At 40.7% G+C, this 21,109-nt stretch overlaps 1 protein-coding gene across 3 annotated transcripts in view; it reads right to left on the bottom strand.

The window, feature by feature from the left end:
• The window catches only part of sorcs3 (sortilin related VPS10 domain containing receptor 3), a 233,671-nt gene that overhangs the window by 111,185 nt on the left and 101,377 nt on the right, over nucleotides 1-21,109 (bottom strand). The window lies entirely within an intron of this gene.

Raw genomic sequence — 21,109 nt, forward strand, 5'->3', positions numbered from 1 at the left:
CAAGAGAAGGTTAACCAATCATCTATAGCTGCCAACGAAAATGAACCATTCAAAAACGTCTAGGGACGTGGCACTGTAAATAATTAATTCTCTCCTGATGACTACTATGAAATAAAATATGACGAGTGCAAAAACATGTGGATGTTCCTGAACCCTCCAGGTTTTAATAATTTAACAGTGGGAATGAGCCTGTTAGCCAGCCTAGTCCCTAGAAACTCCACATGAATCCATCATCACTAGTAACTACCAAATCTGCCTTCAAGTAGCATATTACAGCTTTTACAGCCCTGTTCTGGCTTTTTCTTTTTTCATTTCGTGGGAGCTATATTCATACACCCAGGATTTCTCTCTGTGGGGAAAGGAGCACCCACACACCTCTGTGGCATATCTCCCGTTTGGATTTGCAGTCTACTTCAAGTTGTTATGTGGAAAGTGAAGATGATACCTATTTCCAGATTCTTTCCTTTTTTAGTCCAGCTTGTGTTCCTTCAGCGGGAACAGGCTTTCAAGGAAATTGCAAAGAGATGTCTCTCATTCTAATTCATCTCCGAATGCCTGAGAGTCACAGCAGTTGCTATGATTACAAAGCACAATAATGAGTCAGACGGACAGCGTCGTTTCCACAGCATATTAAGGGGAGGTGTGGGGAGAAGTGTTGCACTGAGAATGATCCTGATTTGGAGCGTGAGCTGTGAGCCTATGTGCTTAGCTTCTGTATTTCCTCTCATGAGAGGAGAATGCATAAGTAACGTTAAAACATGCAGCACGCTGGTCTTGGTATGATGTATAAGCACGCACCAGGCATGCAATCATCATCATCATTTAATCATCTCAATGCTTGGACTTCTTAAATGCAAGTTGATAATATCTTTGACGAGCCAACAGGGGAAAGTCAGATCATGATTAGCTGTGACCTCCCAAATGACTCACACTCTGTACAAGAAGGCTAATTATTATGAAAGGAAAATAAGCTGATTATTGTACAAGATGACAAAAGAAAGCTACACACATCGTACTTTTTAGACCAGTTCATAAATGGGAAATGTAAATAGGGATACAGAGGCACAGTGTTGCCAACTTGACAGCACTACAGGAAGGCCCAATTGTTACTTTACACTATATCCTAAAAGGGAAAAATTGTAATCCAGCTGCTTTCTGTAAAGAAGGATACTAGAATTTGTCCTCACTGAGACCTTCTGAGAGTATTTAGGTCTTTAAGTCTTAATCAGGGTCTTCATCCTTTCATGTTCAGGGGTGCCCAACTCCAGCCCTCGAGAGCTGCCGTCCTGCAGCTTGACGCATCCTTGTTCCGACACACCTGAATCAAATGAATGGCTTGTTACCAGGCCATTGCCAAACTTGATGGCATGCTGAAGAGGTAATCCAACCATTTGATTCAGCTGTGTTGGAGTAGGGATGCATCTAAAAGCTGCAGGACAGTAGCTCTCGAGGACTGGAGTTGGACACCCCTGTTCTACTGCATGTTAATGACTAACTCTTGGGGGTTTTCACCGTAGCCATGATATGCAGATGGCGAATAAAATATCTCAACACTTTTTTATTTATTTTCTGATATTGTTAGGGATGACGCAATGATCGGGGACCTTTCTTAATTTCGTTGTACCGGTGACAATGACAATAAAGTTTCTGATTCTGATTCTGACTTCAACAAACCAGCAAGCCAAAAAAAGGCTAAAGAAAAATACAATCAATCATTTGATCTCCACATGGCCTGTTTAACTACACCAGGGGTGTCCAATTCCAGGCTTCAAGGACCGGTGTCCTGCAGGTTTTAGATCTCACCCTGGGTCAACACACCTGAATCAAATGATTCGTTCATTATCAGACCCCTGGAGGACTTCAAAACATGTTGAGGAGGTGATTTAGCCATTTAAATCAGCTGTGTTGGATCAAGGACACATCTAAAACCTGTAGGTCCTTGAGGCCTGGAGTTGGAAACCCCTGACCTACACGAACCTGAAGCCTGCTCAGACCTGAATGACTTTTGACTTGATTAGTGAACTATTTGAGGCTTTCAAGCAACCAGATAGCATCAGGTACCAAAAATGTGTCCCTTTGGTTAAAGCTTTTTAATGCAGCACTTTTCAGATTTTTGCAGTTTGTGCAAATCTGAGATGTGCTGGTTTCACAAGTTTCCTAAAATGTTAGAAAATGTATCTCAATGCTTTTGGAGCTGGGATAAAACCCAGTTTCAGCGACAAATGCACCCAGATGTTTAGTTTTTTGTAGTTAAATATACCTTGTGCCATTTCTCACTGCTGGTAGGGCCACTGACCAATGTGTTGATTGCAAGGCCTCCTGACTTGTTTATATCCCATTCATGCAAATGAACAGGTGGATGGTTTTATACGCTCCTGCTGCGTTATTGAAGGTTAGTGGCAGTAACATGTTAACAAAGTTGGAAGCAAACGCATCTGAAAAGGAGATTTTTTTTTTTTATCCTCATTTAATGCTCTTAATGTGTCATAACAAATTACAGGCACATGCTTTTTACTATGTACACACAAAATGTACTCCTTAGAACCACCTTTCATGAAAAGTCTGCACATTGCCTAATTCATTAAATTGAATGGCCCATAATGATTACCTTGGTGAATCTTCTGCAGGGGTCTAGGAGATAACACAAACAGAGAAGAATTATTTATTTATTTATTTAGTATTTTAGTTAAATTAAGTTTGCAAGTTCTGCCTGCCACTTCAGCTGAGGTCAAGTTAAAGCTGTGATTTGACAAGCACAATCACATTTTCTACAATTAAATTAAGGCGAACTGAAAGTATTTCTTATAGGCTCAGAGTGTGTTTTCAGCCAAATTTGGCCCGTCCTTGCGCCTCTAATCACATTAAGTGTTCAGGAACTGACAAGTCCAATTTGACCTGAGCTGTACTTTTAAGGATTCTCAGTGATGCAGAGAGGATTATCCATGCTTACATTTCATAGTACATCAATTACTGCATTGTGTTGTTTCACTAAAATAGACCTAATACTTATATTGTTTCTATAGAGGTCTGGCTTAAAAGCCACATTGTGTCTAAGATTCTCTTCAGTGGCTGCTTGTATTTAATACCTATGAATTTATTTATTACTTGAAAGCACTGAGAACATTTCGTTTCTCCATAGATGTGAAGCCTCTTCTGCATATGTTAGATCAAGTGTTTGTCCCTGCCTGATTTTTTCTCTGCATATTTGTCACACGTTTCAGATCATCACACTGATTTCAAAGTTCGATATCACACAAAGTTAACTGAATACAGGGATTTATCTCTGTGTGAAACCTTACACTTGCCATTCAAACGTGTTCACCTCTAAGTCAGTCAGCTTTCTAAAACCATGTTTCAAATCACAGTTAATTAATGATTTAACAAGAGTTAAATCCTTTTCATAAAGAGGTTTGGATATTTTTTCCCTCAATAAAAGAATCATCAACTGCATTTTGTGTTTACTCAGGTTATCTTTGTCTATCGTTAAAATTGGTTTCATGACCTAATTACACTGATTAAGGCTACGTTCACACTGCAGGTAAAAGCGCATCAAATCCGACTTTTTTGACCCTATGCGACCCATATCTGATCATGGTATGACAGTGTGAACGGCACAAATCCGATCTGTGTCACTTTCGTATGTGGTACTGAATCCGATACATATCCGATGTTTTAGAAAGCGACTGCTGTTTGAACGGTCATGTCGCATTAAATCCGTCTTTTACGTCACTGACACAAGACAGACGCCAATTATCAGCGCCGGAGAAGCGCCCGATAGGACATCGCGAACGCTTCCTGGCCATCCAGTGTAGATGTCAGTGAAACTGTTGGGAAGACAACGTGAACATTTTATTTGTACTGTATAATCTGCAGATTCTGACAGAAATCTGCAGCTATCCTTTGAAGCACCGCTCCTCTAAAACAGCAATAAGGATCATTATTAGGTTATTTACATTATTATGTAAATAACAAAATAACTTAAAGCAAAAATTGGGAAACGTAAAGTCCGAAGTCTTTATATTAAGGCCATCAGTCAAACAATATTGTTTGCTCTGGGTCTAAACAGAGCGCGTTGTGTGTGACGTCTTCTTTTGCGCATGCGGGCCGCTTTGAAGGTTCACACTAGAGCGCGTTTGCTGTCGCATTTTATTTGTAGTGTGAACAAGCAGACAAAAAAATCGGATCTGATCAAAAAATCGGAATTGAGCATTAAGACCTGCAGTGTGAACATAGCCTATGTCTCCCTCCAACCAGTTCCCTGAGCCTGGTTCTGCCGGAGGTTTCTTCCCGTCAAAAGGGAGTTTTTCCTTCCCACCGTCGCCAAAGTGCTTGCTCACAGGAGGTCATGTAATTGTTGGGTTTTTCTCTGTTTCATTACAATATAAATCGTTGTTGTTGTGATTTGGTGCTATATGAATAAAAATGAACTAAATTGAATTAAATCTTAAACTTGTGTGACAAAGATGCAAACGGGCAAATGCATCTTTACAGCACTGTATAGATGTAGAGTATGTACATATGGAACTGAGGAAAAAATGACCCATTAATGATGGATTTTATAGATTTCACTCTAGCGAATTAACACGAACATTGGCTCAGATATCACCTTCAGCATGGTCATAATGAAAGTAGATCTGTACAGCAAGATTAGTCCAGCTGCCATCCTGTACAGTGATAGCCTAAAAGGATCATATCTGAGGAGACACATTGCTCCCTATTTGCCTTTTGCAACACAGATGCAGCCATGGAGTTGAGCTCTATTGGAAGGTGAACATTGAGTGAAATACCACAACGTTTGCTTATTTTTTAGAGACCGAGCCTGTCAAGGTATGCAAAAAAAGAGCCTCCGCATAGAAATTGAAATTCTTTTTATTCAGATAAATCACAGCCTCCATGTAACATTAAAAAAAGAGTTTCAGTTGGCTAACGTTAACCATACCATACCATATTATTAATAAAATAATTTCCATATTGGTGTAAGACATGGTTGATACAAATTCTTCAATGTATAAGAGTATTTTATCACTGAAGTGGTGAAACCTTAGATACATATAACTAGTTAAGTAGATACATTTCATGGTAGTAACTTAAGATTAAAGGGGAAAAAGGTTAATATCAGTCTACAATGCTAACTTTGGTGTAACAGGGCAGTCCTCACCCCACCCCCACCCACCATGTGCTATACAAGCACATTTACAAAGCTCCATTCACTGACTGAACTGACTAAAGTACAAGCACTGAGGTGCTGCTTTCACCGTGTCCTAAAAACAATTAGTCTCCGGCACTGCGGTACCTTACACGAGTTTGAGCCATGTTCAAATGTTTTGTATCACAGGTTGTTATTGCAGGTTTTCAGATGGAGAACATAGGGGGGCAAATGGGCTGATAGGAACATTTTCCTTTTTCCCCCCAATCCTATAAACACAATCCCTGTTGTTTCACAAGTGACTGAGCTGATGTAGGTCCGTGAGCAGTAACAAGACCACACTCAAAATTGCCAATTCTCTTTCGGCTGAACGAGTTCGTTCTTATTTGCTAGAGAATGTCATTTTATAAAATCTGTGTCCAGTTTTTCAGTTTAGTAAAAGTCTCAAGATAATTAATGTGATTATGATATTTATCTGAACTTCTGGATTTCATAGACACTTGTTTTAATCTGGTTTCACCTCCCCTTGTTGGTTCAGTCCACCGAGATGCTTGTATGTCTTGTTTTGTCCTGTTGGTAAGACGAGAAAAGAAAAATAAAGAAAAAGGAGGCAAAGTCCCAGAGACAGTGTCTAGTGGGAAAGAAAGACAACTACTGCCTGCTGCTACTATTGTGAATGTTCAACAAATTTTCAATTTGAAGCACAATATAAGTTTCTTTCTTCCACCTGCTTCTATTTCTGTTGAGTCGTGCAGTTTCTGTGGAATTAATGCCTGTTTCAGGCCTGTGGTGAAAGATAGCAGCTTGGAATATTTGTGTGACTATCAGTAAAGGAGATTAAGGCAGATTTGACTCAGGATGTTACATCAGACTCTCCTAAGTGCAGGATTCTCTGTACGTCTGACTAAACAGACTTACTATACTGGTGAGAGCATAATCGATTACACAATATTCAAGGCCTCTGTCAGCCTCTATACTTTAAAGCTTTAAAAAAAAATCTGGGATTTTCTAAGTATGCCAGGCAAACATGTAACCTGGAAAATACCAAAATGGAATCTTCTATATCAGTCACAAAGTAGAGGTCACAAAGTGAAGTCCTTCCATTTTTTTAAAGAGCCATAAAAAGAGATGCAGTGCTGAGGATCGCAGTGTGGGAACATCAAATGACTGGAATAAAAGGCAGACAGAAATTGCATTAGGGAATGTTTGTGAGGTTTTGCCAGATGGCTGCCAGTAAAGCAGAACAATTCAGCGTTGGTGTACAACACGGTTGACCATGCTCTGGGGAGACAGAGAAAAAAGCCATGCACTTCAAAGAGTGTGGAGACTGAAGGATGAAAACTTCAACCAAATCATCTTAGTTTCTCAAGCTTGTACAAACAAAGCACATCACCCTGAAGCATACAGGAATTAAAGGAAACTGAAGTCTGCTGCAGTGCAGTTCCAAGGGAAAAAGCAAAAAACTATCCGACTCTTTGTAAACCTGACATTGCGTTACTTGCTATAGAGTTCAATCTGTTTGTGAATGTATGCATGCACATATACAACAGCAAAGAGACCCGGCAAGAACTGAAAACACCAAATCAATATTCATCAAGGGTCTAAACATAAAAGCATCATCAGGTGGCTGTCAAACCCAAACGGCAACAACTCAGTTGTCCTCAGAAAACAAGTCCAACGGAGACACAGAAGCCTCAGAGAGCAAGAAAGTCAAGAAATAGGAAAAGGTTTCTCAGCAGAGAACCCTGCAGCAAAATCAAGCCTGAAGACTCGGAACACTCACTGACTGATGCGCTCGAAAAACATTCTCGGCGCTGGTGAACCGAAGCGTTCTATGCAGCGCTGAAGGGTCAGAGGTAGAGACGCCTGAATGAGTCGCAGACATTTTCACTGCAATTGTCTGAATTGTTGCAGTCTTTTGTTCCAGGGACAGACTCTTGGGGCATGACAAAGCCAATTCTGCTCTCGCCATAGGTCCTCGACACAAGCTCACTCTCTGGATAGTATCAAGGGAACTTTGGGTGACCACGGAAAGAACTAAACAGAGCTGTTGTCAGAGCAGATTTGGGAAAGCTGAAATTCCCATTATTAACCCTCATTTCTACAAGAGGGCTAGCTGAACATGGTTTAGATTTATTAGATGATCTGTTCTGTAATTCTTATGTACAAGCAGTATGGAGTGGAAATGCCTCCGCATGTTTGACCTGTAAAGACCGGTTCATCCGAGTAGTGTGACCACTGCACGCCAGGCCTCTGCACGGTTAAGAAACCTGTGAACTGGACCACTTAAAGAAGTGGGCATGCAATGCGACCGCTATCCAAGCCCCAGCTCAAAAGTCTGATGCTTCCTCAATGATGATGATGATGGAGTGCGTCACTCCAAATGCAATTCAGCCACAAAATGCATAGAATCATGAACCTCACTGGGTGTTTCAAGAGGATGTGTGTGAATAAAAGAGAAAGCAGATCCAAACGTACTTGGGCCAGAGGGGCCTAACATGCGTATTGTGAGAACAAACCAAAACCTCTTCATTAGTGTTTGGCTTTTCAAGCCTGTTCTTATTCAAAATTGAGAAAACAGCAATATTAGACTAAGGTGCTCACATCTCACAACGAAGAAAAAGATGCTCTTTTGCATTTATGCTGTGACATACTGTGTTTATGGCCAAAGCAAGGCAGCTGTTTAACTCCCAATTCACCATGAATAAAGCACAAATGTTTTAGTAATTTATCAAACACTTATTTTCAACTATGAATTATTTGTTAGCCAGCACACTGGACGTCTCTGAGAAGTCAGAAATTAATCAAATAAAATGTTCAACCACTTAAACTCATTTTAGTGATCAGGAATAAGAAATACCTGTAATTTGTGTTTTACTCTTTTTTTCATCCTTTTTCTAAAACAGTGAATTTTAATAAATATATTTTAGTATTAAAAATAACATTTTTAATTAAAGAGCTTGTGGTGGATTAACCATTAAAGAAACATACAAAAAGTGTCGTTAATTATCGATACTGTTAATTTAGAGCAGCTGTGGAATAAAGCTTCAGTTGGTTGGTGGTCTAATGAAGCTGTTAACCTCTTTGTTACTCTTTTACATTTAAAAGCACTTGCTAAGTTTAATTTTTCAGTTTGCAGGGTGATGTGTTGAAATGGTGCGTTATAACCTAAACCACAGTAATTTCTGAAATCCTACCAGGTGAAAAGTTACTAATAGGCGACCTGTACATCTGTAACAGTGAAGATACAAAGAGCAGAGGTAGTGAAAGTGAATGAGATTAAACACTTTGGTCCAACCATTGAAAACCGAGAACACCGCACAAGAGAGATGAAGAAAAGACTGCAGGCAGGGTGCGGTGGGTGGAGACGAGTGTCAGGGGTGATTTGTGACAGAAGGTTAGCAGCAAGAGTGAAAGGGAAGGTTTTATGATGGTGACGGTGAAACTAACAAAAGCACAGGAGGCGAGAGCTGTTAAAATTTTCATTGGGAGTGACCCGAATGGACACTATTGGAAATTGGTATATCAGAGGGACAGCTCAGGTTTGGAGATGACATTAGAGAGACAAGGCTGAGGTGGGATAGTCGATAAACTGGAGAAAGGATATTGAATATGGAGCCGCAGGGCAGGATGAAAGGAGGAAGACCACAAAGAAGATTCATGGATGTAGTGAAGGAGGCCATGCAGAAGGTTGGAGTGATGGACAGAGATGGTAAGGATTGGATGAGATGGAGACAGAAGAAGAAGAATCAGGAAATGAAAACAAAGTAAATCAGAAACCCCCCAAAAAGACAAACAATGATATCATAGCCATTCCTTCAACTTCATAATGATGATGTCACGGCCGGGATGGCCGATGCGTTTGAGGTGTGGACCCAAAAGCAGACACGGGAGAACAAAAATAAGTATAACATAAAACGAGCTGTTTATTAAGGCTGATATCGAACAGAAAACAAACTGTGACGAGAAACATGAAGACAAAGGATGTAAATACACAGAAGGGTAATGAGGGAAGTAAACACACCTGCGGAAACAAAACTAAACACACTGAACATGGACACACAAGACTTTCAAAATAAAACAGGAAACATGGAGAGACATGAACTGGGACACGCAAGCTTGACAAAAGATACGGGGGGGGGGACACAGAGGAGAGAGACACAAGGGGAACCTACATAGACGAGGAGATAACACATGAGAAACGGAAAAAGACTCAAAAACAAGGAGACATGAGCGATAAGATAAACTAGACTAAACTTCAACTAAGACGAACTAATAATAACCCCAGAACTTAACATTATCTCATAAGTACTCAAAAATACAAACTGCTGGGTCACAGACCCCGCCCCCTGACAGATGACCAAATCACTCTGCTGCTGATGCTGCAGGTGTATCAACCCACTGAGACTAAAGGAAAGCGTGTAAGTATCTCTGGAACACAGTATTTAATGCTTTGGGATGAGAACTTGGTTCCCTGGTTAATGTACCTCTACTCCAAAGACAGGCCACTGAGCTAAACCTGCTTTTTAGGAACTTCTTTGTTGACTTTCAGGTGAATTGTTTTGTCTATAGGTTAAAACTAAAAGAAATTTTATTGAAAAGTTTGATTTTTCCCCCCCAATCATCTAGATTTTACATACTCACTGACAACAAAGACAGTCAAGAGATTAAAGGAATACTCTGCAGAATTGATCTTCATATTCACCAGATTTGAGTCCTAATGAAGTCCTATGGGAGACTGTGGTGCTATAAAACATCATAATTAAGGCAAACAAAGTATGGCTACGATAGACTAAGACAGCAATTGCACCAAAGCTTGTTCAGTCTTTGTACTGTAGGTAGCAACTAGTTTATTCCCAGTGAGACATAAAGATTACTTCCACCAGTTTATACAGATGTTTTAGGCTTGGACACTGTAAAGAAAGTAAAGACACTAGTAAAAACAGTTAGCAACAGATCATTAACAGCTGGAGCTTTTTCTGTAGTTGGCAGTACAAATTCCTGCTTTAGACTGAAAAGACCACAGAAGGAGGAAGAAGTGCTAGAGTTAGGTGAGGTTTTCATGCATAAATAGATGGACAACACCAGCTCACCCAGACTTGGTCTCATCAATCGGTAGGGTAGGGATTCAGTGTCCTCAAAGTGTGTTTCAAAGACATCTGTCCCAGTTTTAACCTACAGTAGAAGTATAGACAGCTAGATGAATTGAGGATCAATGAGCACTGGGTCAGAACTGCTTGTGTTGTAGACCAAAAGGTCTCTGTGCGATTGCCCTGCAGCGACTAGCGACCTGTCCCGGGCATTTATTTGCCATTTATTCTGAGACATGGAAAAAAAAGGCTCAAGTTTCACAGTTAGGCCAAGCAGGAAGAAGCAAGCACTGAAAATGAATGGATGCATGAGTTGCTCAAGGCAATTAGTCTGTTTCTTGGAGCCAAGACTGCTTCAGTCAACCAGTGGATTAATACGTGCTTTAATCCGAAACACTAAGCAGGCGCTCCAGACAGAATTCAGGCAGAAACACTGTTGTCATACTTCAGCGTTAGGGTAACTACAATTGTCTTCGCCATGTTGGTTTCATTTAAAGCAGCCTCCCTCACCAACCATTTCAGATTAAGTTGTTCTAAAAATATGTAATCCTCAAGGGGAGGAAAAGAGAACAAAGTCAGGGGGAAAAACTGTAATTCAGTGATAATTGGTGCTGCATACCAAGAGTCTGAAGGTTGAGATGTATCATAGAGTTAACTGGAATGAGTCTGTGAATCAGCAGATTTTTAAAAATAGAATATAGATTTAGTTTGCTTAACAAGACATGTAATTTATTTAGTTATGTGTTTTTAGTCATACTCCATGTTGGATGTTTGCACCAAGGGATGTATCTGTGCAACTGTATCATATCGCTTATGTCTTAGATTATTCACAGTTTCACATCTTTTCAGTTCTTTCCAATTACTATACTGATGTTTTAACTGTGGTGAAGGTGTGAAATGTTACTACCAAGTACCAAGGTGGAAGTTGATAGTTGGAGTTCTGCAGTTTGTGAGCTGCTGTTTTTATTTCATATGGATCCAACTCTAAGCTTTAATAAAACTAAAGTGGATGAGTCAAAAAAAAACACCCACTACAAAGTTGTTATGAAGAAGTAATTAGCTAGAGAGACTAAAGCTATTTTTGTACCAAGCTCTAAACATATTTCACTCTGCTGTAAAGGTGGGTCTTTTAACATGGGAGTCTAGGGGATTGACTCACTCTTGGAACCAGACTCAAACAGCCATTTAAGGAACTGCAGTTTTTATCATATTTCCACTTGTTTCTTTTTTCAGAAACAGAAGCTGCAGCTTGTATAATGGCTTTTTGCTGGTGCATATTTAATGTTTTTCTATTATCCTGCCCCACTCCACCCCACTTTGACTTAACCAAAAGACATACAATTATTTTTCTACATTTCTGAAAATGTCAACAAAAAACAAACATTGTAAAGTCAGCAAAGGAAAATGTTTTGGCAGAGCTATTTTATTAATCTGCAATATATCCCAAAAGCTTGATTCTGACTGCAGGTTTCCCCAACCTTAAAGACCAGTCCATTCACACCTACAGGCCAGTGGACACTCTTTCAATGATGAGGATGTACACATCCTGGACAGGGAGGAACGCTGGCTTGAGCGCGGAGTCAAGGAGGCCATTTACGTGAAAAGGGAAAGACCATCTCTGAATCGAGGAGGGGGCCTAAGGGTCCATCTGTCACCATCTTACAATGCTGTGATTGCAGCCATTCCCCAACTCTCTGTGAATGGTACTCATGATCGTTGATCAGTAGTGCTGTATGTTTGATTATTAATGTATTTTATGTATTTCTGTTTTTATATTACTGTGAAGCACTTTGTGGTTTTTATCCTGTGAAAAGTGCTATATAAATAAATTGATTTGATTTTTGATTTGATTTAGTTGTTGATCAATGGTCATGACAGTTTGGATATTAATGATCAAGGAAATTAGCTCACTGAATGAACAATGGGCTGCGAGGTCGTTTCAGTTATTATGCAAAGTACTGTTGGGTTGGAAACCTGCAGTCAGCTGAGACTGAAGGAGTCACGTGGACGAGTGATGAAACGTTTCTCCCACTGATGCTACGTCCAGATGAACAGAGTCAACCTTTTGGTGTGATTGAGCGCATGCATCAAGACAATCTGCGATATAATTTGATACCGAATGTAATCGTGGTGTCACATATGTATATAATTACATATACCATTCATTCAGTCATCCATATCAGGGTTGAGATGGAGCCTCCCAGCTGTCAAAGGGCGGGGGGAGGGTAAATCTTTAAATGTTTTGACATCATAGTGTGTCATAGTTTTTTGTTTTTTTTTTCAAATCATTCTGATTCTGTCACAACTTTTGCTTGAATGAGACAATGCCTACAAATTATGGTGCTCTTTCAGCTCAAATACTTCAGTTAGTTCTTACAAATTGCCACCAGGTTTGGCACGAAACAGAAAGTCAGAGTCCAAAAATAGAAGGCTTAAGTAGACTGTGTACTCTGATCATTTAATACAACAAATAGTGTTTGTTTATTTTAAATAATTTCAGTGTAGGGTGAGGAGATGAAGTATTATATTTCCAAGTATGAAAAAAAAGCTGCATCACGTAAATGGATTATATAGAGAAACCCAGTTAGAACTTGAAATATAGATCTGAGCCCACATTTACAGATGGAAGAAAAAGTTGTGCTTTAAGCACAGGATGGTGTTTACCTGCAAATAACACAACACTGTAGGGGATAAAGTTTGAACTGTAAAATAAATGAAATCAACGTAAAACTTTCCACTGGATTCCATCAACAAACACTGTTTGAAGTAAAGACACGGAAGAAAAAAATAAAGTCATTCTTATTTTCGCTACGTGCCCGGTGAATAAAAACGGTGATATTACATGAGCTCGAAAAGAGAATAAAGTATGAAGACTGTGTTGCAGCATGTCTTGTGCAGAGGCAGCAAGCATCCAGCAGTTTTTAATCACTGCTTCCATCAGCAAAGCATATCTCAGCGAGGAGAGTCATAATGTACAAGTTGTCAAGGAGTTTATCTATGGAATATACACTCACCCCGAGCTACACTCTTGTGCAAACTTCCACACACACACACATTCACGCTGAAAATGTGTCACGCGCACACAAATGCTCGCTTCTTTCCATGTTTTCACCTAAGGCAACGGCTGCACTATCTCTCCTTTAATGCGAAATCCACTGAAGCATAATTGAAAATGACTTTGGAGAATTGCCACATTGAGATTGGAAGATACTGTAGTTGCAGGTGTTTCTGCGCGAGTTGTCAGTGAAACACACGTGAGAGCAGAGGACAATGAAGCGTGGCAAAAATAATGGTACCTCAAAAGACTGAGCACTGTACACCAAAGTCTATCTGCCCTTCAACAGATTAATGATTGCATTCATGTCCGTACCAGTATATACGTGCGCCCGTTCTGTGTGTGTGTGTTTATGTATGTGTCTGCGTTAGTGGGTGATGTCGAAAAGAAAATGTAAAAACAAGCCATGTGTGAAACAAACAGAAAACAGGAAATGTGCCTGCAGACCGCCCTAGAATTCATGCTGCTGTTAATACAAAGTGCTGCGAAAGTCGGAGGCGATCCTGCAGTATATAAACAAAAGATTTCACATAACAACCGTGTGCTGGAGTGTGATATGTGGAAACAAAGAGCAAAGCAAAAAGTGGAGAAAAGCTGAGGAAAAAATGGCAAAAAAAAATCTTCACAGTATCCTCGCTGACATCAGGCCTTACCAAATATAGCCCTGCCCGCATCACTGCACTGCAACACGCCGAGCAAATTCAGTGTTGAGAAAATACCTTAAAGGAACATCCGGAGTGGGACAGAAGTGCCGACATTCAAAGATCACTCTCGGTGACAACGTTAGTTGTGTATCGCACTTACAGGTCGTGTTCTCCATCCAGGCCTGACAGCGCGAAGGGAAGTACCTTTGATTCATCCCCTTCCCCACTCGCCACGCTCTAGAATGCTTTTTCCAGAATAAATCTTTAAATAAAGTATAAAAATTTTAAAATCTCCTCCCAGACATGCTGACTTTTTCATGAGCTCCAGAAGGACTTTGGGTTACAAAGGATAAATGTGCTCTTGACATCCACCTGTTCTGTCTCATGGTTTAGATTACCTTACCCAACCCCTTTTTGCACTTCTCTGTTTGCTCTGAGATGAGCCAAAAATCAGCTTCCCTGATCACAACTCTGCTGTGTGTGATTTAAAGTCAGAGTGCAGGATTAGGAGGGGGGGGAGTATTTCAACCCTGCAATGCTGCCAGAGAAAGCACAACGAGAAATGACTTCTATTCATTATTAATGAAAAGAGAGAGCCTGGAAAACAGCAATTGGATGGCCAGTTTATAGTTATACAGTTTGCATTGTTAGAGAGCAGCAAAAAAATAAATAAAAAAAAAAAAAAAAAAAGAGAGCAGCAGCACACCACAGTGGCCAGTAGGTTGGTTCAACTGTGTCTCTGGGGTGCTGTGAGAGATGATAACTGACATGATGGGGTCAGGAAGCAGGGGTGAGGCTACGTGTCTATAAGAAGCAAAACTCTCAAGTGAAAATGCTCATGAAACATGTGAGTTTTAAGAAAAATGTTTCTGCTTCCAAAAGAAAACCTGAAAATTTTAAAAGCTTAAGTGACAGAGTGGATGCATACAACATGTAAGTACTTTCAGTGCATTATTAATGCATCCATAGCAGTGTATATGAAGCTCAAAGCTCCATAAAATCCAACATGGAGCCGATCAGATTCAACTGACACTGGCAAACTATACTTGTGCAAATCTGGATTACTGATTGGCTAAAAGTTGTCCTCATTCAAGTATCTCAGTAAAAATGCCGTGGCTCGCTTGCCACATACATAACTATAGTGCTTCAAATGCATTCTCTAATTTTGGGCTCTCACTTGTTTCACAGTGTTTCGACTACCGCTTTCCCACGCTGTCAGTCTCAATACTGACGTCATTACTGTAGTCCAATCATCTTCTCGCACACCTTCATTGAGTGAATCAGTCTCTGCTTTGCGTGGTTTAAATCTGCCTTTCACACTCACTTTCGTCCAACCCACCTACTCCCCATCTCCACCTCAGACACCTCAGCTTTAGTCTTCATCTTTACCACCACCAGGGTCTAGACTCCGGGGTGTCGTGTCCTAAATCCTATGATTGCTGGAATTCAGTTCTGCCATGATGGTTCATAGGAGTCTAATTACCAAATACATTCATTGAATTGCCCACAGGTATGAATGGTAGTGTGTGTCTCTACTTTACAGGCTAGTGACCTGTTCAGGGTGCACCCCGCCTCTTGCCCTGGGATAGGGTCCATCCCACTTCTGAGCCTGAATTGGATAAGATGAACAGAATCAATGGGGAAAAAACGGTTTATGAAGGTTAATTTCTATCTCTAACAAGGTAATCTATGATAAATCTGTAAGATTTATATTTTAGCTAAATTGATGTTGTATACTGAAAACTTTTTAATTAATACAGCAAAATACCTACTAAAATAGTAGCTTTCATTATGTTGCATATGACAGATTTTAAAAAGATTTTCCCAGAAGTTTCTCATTTTAATGGGTTAATAAAAAGTTTTGGCATGTTTGCATACGTACTTAATGACTGATGCTAATAGCAAACAAAAATGCAAGAAAAAAACTACTAACCCGGCAAACAGTAGACCTAAATTAAATTCATATTCTGTCTTTTTTTTGCTCTGCACACCCACGGGCATAGAGACCCGGGGCACAGACACGGGGGTCAGGTGTGCTTTCAGGCATCACTTCCACAAACACATCTATCCCATGGCAGTAGGTAGCGTAATGATCTGTCTGCAAATGTACTGAGATGCTCTAAAAATAAAGGGACAGGGCTTTCTTTTGAATATATAAGTGCCGAGGATAGAAATATTTCTCCATTTTAATATGTATTCCACAGTCTGCATGAACATCCCCGGCTCCTTTTTCAACATAACGGATGAGGGTTGCAAACAAACTTTTGATTCATATCTGCCATAGCTCCTTTGGAAATATGCTCATCATGTACTGCGTATGCAGAATCCAATATTAAATCATTCCCTCCTTTTCTGACAGTGTAGAAGTTGCTCGGCGGGGATGAACGACTCACAGATACAAGTGTTTAGCAGAACACCAGCTGTTTCTCTGGTGGAGACTTGGTAAAGTAGAATTGATAAAAGCCAGGCAGGGCTGTAAGAAGTCTGAGCACGCTCTTTTTGTTTGATCGCGTGCTCATTTGCCGGCGTGCATCCTGTTGTGGCAGCGCAGGGGTAAATACAAGTCGTGTTACCTTTTCCAATGAAAAATGGGGGAAAAAAGTGCTCTCCAAGAAGGTGAGTGGGAGCTATCCCTCACGACTCTGCGGTGCCTTTATCTGCTACCTTTCTTCTTTCTGATAAGCAGCTCCGGAGCCAATCGTGTGGAACTTATAACTCAGATGTGTGAAAGTGAAGTTTTACCAAGTTAAGTAAGAAAGAGGTAGAAATGAATAATAAACTTTCCTCCAAGCATCACTGAACTTTTCTTGGGTGCTGCATAAACTCCTGTGCTGTTTGCACACACATTGAGCAGTCCTGGCAGCGTCTCTCAGCATTGGCAGCAGCCCATCCGTAATCTCAAAGGATCTGAGCCCGTGGCTGGCCTCGGCACTGACCATACAACCGGCCCCTGTGCGAGCGCCAGCAGCTGGTACGGGCAAAAACAAAATGTGTATCTCACTACAGCACCCGGGCCACCAGCTACAGCACGTCAGCACAGTCCAGCGTGTTGCTGTGGGCAAATGATGTCATAATGTTGTCCTCCGTGGAAATATTTGTGTCATTTCGCATAAGCGCTGTAGTCAAAGCTGCGAGGCTACCCGCTGCTGTCGACAAACGCAGGACTGTTTGTCGTGCATTTGAGGAGTATCCACTTCCTCCTCTGTATGAAGCGGTAAGAGAGACAGAAACATGGCTCCTGCATCATAATAATTACAATTACAAATTAAATTACTTTTAAAATAAAAAGGGAACCGTCTCAAATCCCCGAGGGATGGCAAATGCCCTTGAATAACTATTATGAAATTCCACATTGCCTCCAAAGCAAAGCAATGAAATCCACTATTTGCTGTTATGACAGGAAGCAAACCAGTGCGTGCTTCAGGATATGAAGAAAAGGCCCAAGAGTATGTAATTAAAAAGGAAAATTTAAATATTGTGAGAAAAGAGCAGAATAAATGACCTCTTTAATAACAGCAAAGGTGATTTATGTGTCCGTAAAGCTAGCTGTAATTTACATGAAATATGTTCTCGAGGAGTGCGCACATGATACAGTAGGCTTTTGGGCTGCCTCCAGTTCTTCCCATAAATTCCATAATTGTATGATATGCTAAACTGTTGGCTTGCATTCACTCCAGGTTGACAGCTCCTTTTGAAAGAACCAGTCTAACTAGTTCAGTCTGACAAATAGCCTGTTGTGTGTGCTGGGCTTTTGATAGACATTTGTGATCTTTGTAGCTGCATGGATTGCATGCTAACACGAAAAACACTGAATACAAGCAGCATGTGAACAACCTATCATCCAGGACAAAACTGATGCTGTCAATGGAAAATTGTACTTAAAAGCTTATACTGACTACTAAGTACAATTTTCCATTGACAGATGCATTTTTATTCTTTAAATAAATAAGTAAATACAGTAAATACAAAGGCATTTCCTAACTTTATCTAATCCATGTGGATATTGTTAAAGGTTAAAATTGATGATTATTATCATTACTATTGGGCCCAGTCCAGGGTGAGAGCTTTCATATGCTACAACTTGTTTTGATCAAGCTCATATGGCATTATGATCTGGAGATAAAGCTGCTAATGGTTCTTTCTGTTACTTTACATCACCTACAATAACACTGGTGAAGTCTGGCTATTGAAAGTCTAATATTTCCCATGATTTTAATGCTCAAAGTTGGTTATAGAAAATATTGTGCCAATCAAAAGATTTTGGGTTTAGATGATGATACTAATAAACTAGTGCTGTCAATAGATTAAAAAAAAAAAACTAATTAATCTCACAATTTTCTGTAATTAATCGCAATCGGATTCATCACAGGGTAACTGAATTAATTTTGATTAATCACGCTTAAAGATCATTCATTTTTAATCTATATTAATTGCATTTCATTTTGCATGAGCAAACAGACAAAAAGGGAAAATTTACGCACTTAACATGTTTATTGAACATCTTGAACATTCATGTTAACAAAAACCTCTGTAAACATTTATCCAATCTCTCTCTGTCACTCTTGGGGAGGCACGTCAAGTCCTTGAAACGAGGAACCAAAGCTGTGTAAAGCGCGTGTTCTCAACGATATTAACAGGCCTGCAGTTTGTAATTCCACTTGGCAATTGTTTCAGTCAGTATTTCCAAGGTCGACTTACTGAGTCCCCGATGCTCCGTGAGGGGTTTGTCACATGCTGGGGGACGCATTAGCCAAAGTGCTAGCAGCATCCCCGACTAATGTATGCTTCGCGTCAATGTGATATGTTGGTCGACTGTTCCGTCTTATTTTTTCAATACTCAAATTTCCCATCGAGAGGGCCAATGTGCCTTTGGGCGATCGTGGCTCAAGAGTTGGGAGGTCGTCTTGTAATCGGAAGGTTGCCGGTTCGAGCCCCAGCTTGGACAGTCTAGGTCAGGGGTGTCGAACTCCAGGCCTCGAGGGCCGGTGTCCTGAAGTTTTTAGATCTCACCCTGGGTCAACACACCTGAATCAAATGATTAGTTCATTACCAGGCCTCTGGAGAACTTCAAGACATGTTGAGGAGGTAATTTACCCTTTAAATCAGCTGTTTTGTATCAAGGTTACATCTAAAACCTGCAGGACACCGGCCCTCGAGGCCTGGAGTTTGACACCTGTGGTCTAGGTCGTTGTGTCCTTGGGCAAGACATTTTACCCGTTGCCTACTGGTGGTGGTCAGAGGGCCCGGTGGCGCCAGTGTCCGGCAGCCTCGCCTCTGTCAGTACGCCCCAGGGTGGCTGTGGCTACAATGTAGCTTGCCATCACCAGTGTGTGAATGGGTGGATGACTGGATGTGTAAAGCGCTTTGGGGTCCTTAGGGACTAGTAAAGCGCTATACAAATACAGGCCATTTACCATTTATCATCTACCAGATCAACTGCCCATTTGCACATGTGTGAAGGTAACTCTACTTGGACAAACTGCCCAAAATGCATTGACAGAAACATTTCAGGGATTTTGAGTCATTCTGCACCCCAGATGTGTTAATTGTTAAAATTTTTAATTGCGTTGACCGTGATGGCGGATTAATTTGCCTTAACGTGTTAATTTTGACAGTACTATAATAAACACATTTCCTCTTAAACTGTGCCACATGCATGCATTACAAATGTGGCCTACAATGCGTTTGCAGGTTGAGCAGCGGAGTATGTGGTTTGGACCCATGACAAGTGCAAACCATTTTATTCTGCTACTGACTCCAGTTTGGTGTCTTTGATTGTATTGGATGATTGAAGTCTGAAGAAACAAGATGTATTTGCAATTTAACAGTTTATCGATTTACCAAACAGAGGCCTCAGTAGCACACACAGCCACAACAGCTGCTGTGGGATAGCATCCCATTCGTCAACCAGCATTTGTTGCAAATCAGCCAATGGTTGTGGTTGTCACTGGCACAAACTGCACACCTAGGTTTTTGATCCCGGGACTGAGGTTAACACCTTGGGTTTGCAGAACAGCAGCTTGAAGTTGTCCTGTGGTCCTATTCAAACATGGCATGCTTGGAGCAGACACCAGCTGACCACTGCAGCAGGGTCCGTGCTCACAAGTGCTGCTAACCAGGCATCAATCAGGCACCTGATGGCCAATCAGAAGCTCCAAGAAGAGTCGGTAGCACAAAAGCTTTCTGGCGTTGGCAGAGATGATTTGTCAAGTTTTTCATGGGTACCGCCCATGCTGCTCAACCCAGAGACACGTTTTCCTTGCAAATGTGGCACCATTTAAGGGGAATTAAACATGATTCAAAAGGTGTAACATTTATTGCCTATAGGCATCATTAAAACAATATAAGAAGCAAGAAAATCTGTGTTTCAAACATTCTTTTTTTAAGTTTAGCTGATGCAAACTGATATGTTTGTAGGTTTAACAGAGATTAAATGTGTTTGTCCAGCCTTGAAAATCTCTTATGATTATATTGTGTGCTTAAGAAGTTATGACGGCTCAAAATGCAGAGAAAACATTTTTTTACTCACCACTATGTATTAAAGGTCTTATTACTCAAACATTTTCATAGTATAAAAATGTCCTTTTTCAGGTTTTGTAAAATATGCCAAAGCTATTGTACAAAAACCCAGCTAACTCTAAAAAGGTTTGACAGATTTGATTGGCTTAATATGGAATGGCCTTTTTCATCCCACAGAATACTTGGATCGGTCCAGCTTTAACGATCCTTTATTTACCGCATGCAGTTGTTCATCCGTCATTCTGGGCAGTCTTTTCTTCAGTTTTAGTAGATCCTACAGTAGCTGTAACACTTTGATCCGCTCAGTTTTCGAGGAATTGCTTTTGAAAAGTTCTGGTGAGCCCAGGCTGCTGAGGTTTTGAGGGAAATACCAAGTCCAATTGCAAAAGGTCACAGACATCAGGTGGGTCTCTCTGAGAGAGCCCGGCCCTTATTATAGGCACTGACCTGTGAAATATCACATAGCCCGTGAGCATGCTCAGCAAAATGATGCAATTTGAGAGGATGTCACTCTTCAACCCCAGGTGACCCCATCTTGGCACAGTGGGAGAGGCGGAGTCTGTAGCCAGGGACTGATAATGCAGAGTCATCTCTCTCTCCCTCTTCATCTTTCTGATGGTCTCCTGTAGTCTGACAAGGGGATCCCCGCCAACAA

The sequence above is a fragment of the Oreochromis aureus genome, linkage group 6 (genome assembly GCF_013358895.1).
Source record: "Oreochromis aureus strain Israel breed Guangdong linkage group 6, ZZ_aureus, whole genome shotgun sequence".
Classification (NCBI taxonomy): Eukaryota; Metazoa; Chordata; class Actinopteri; order Cichliformes; family Cichlidae; genus Oreochromis; species Oreochromis aureus.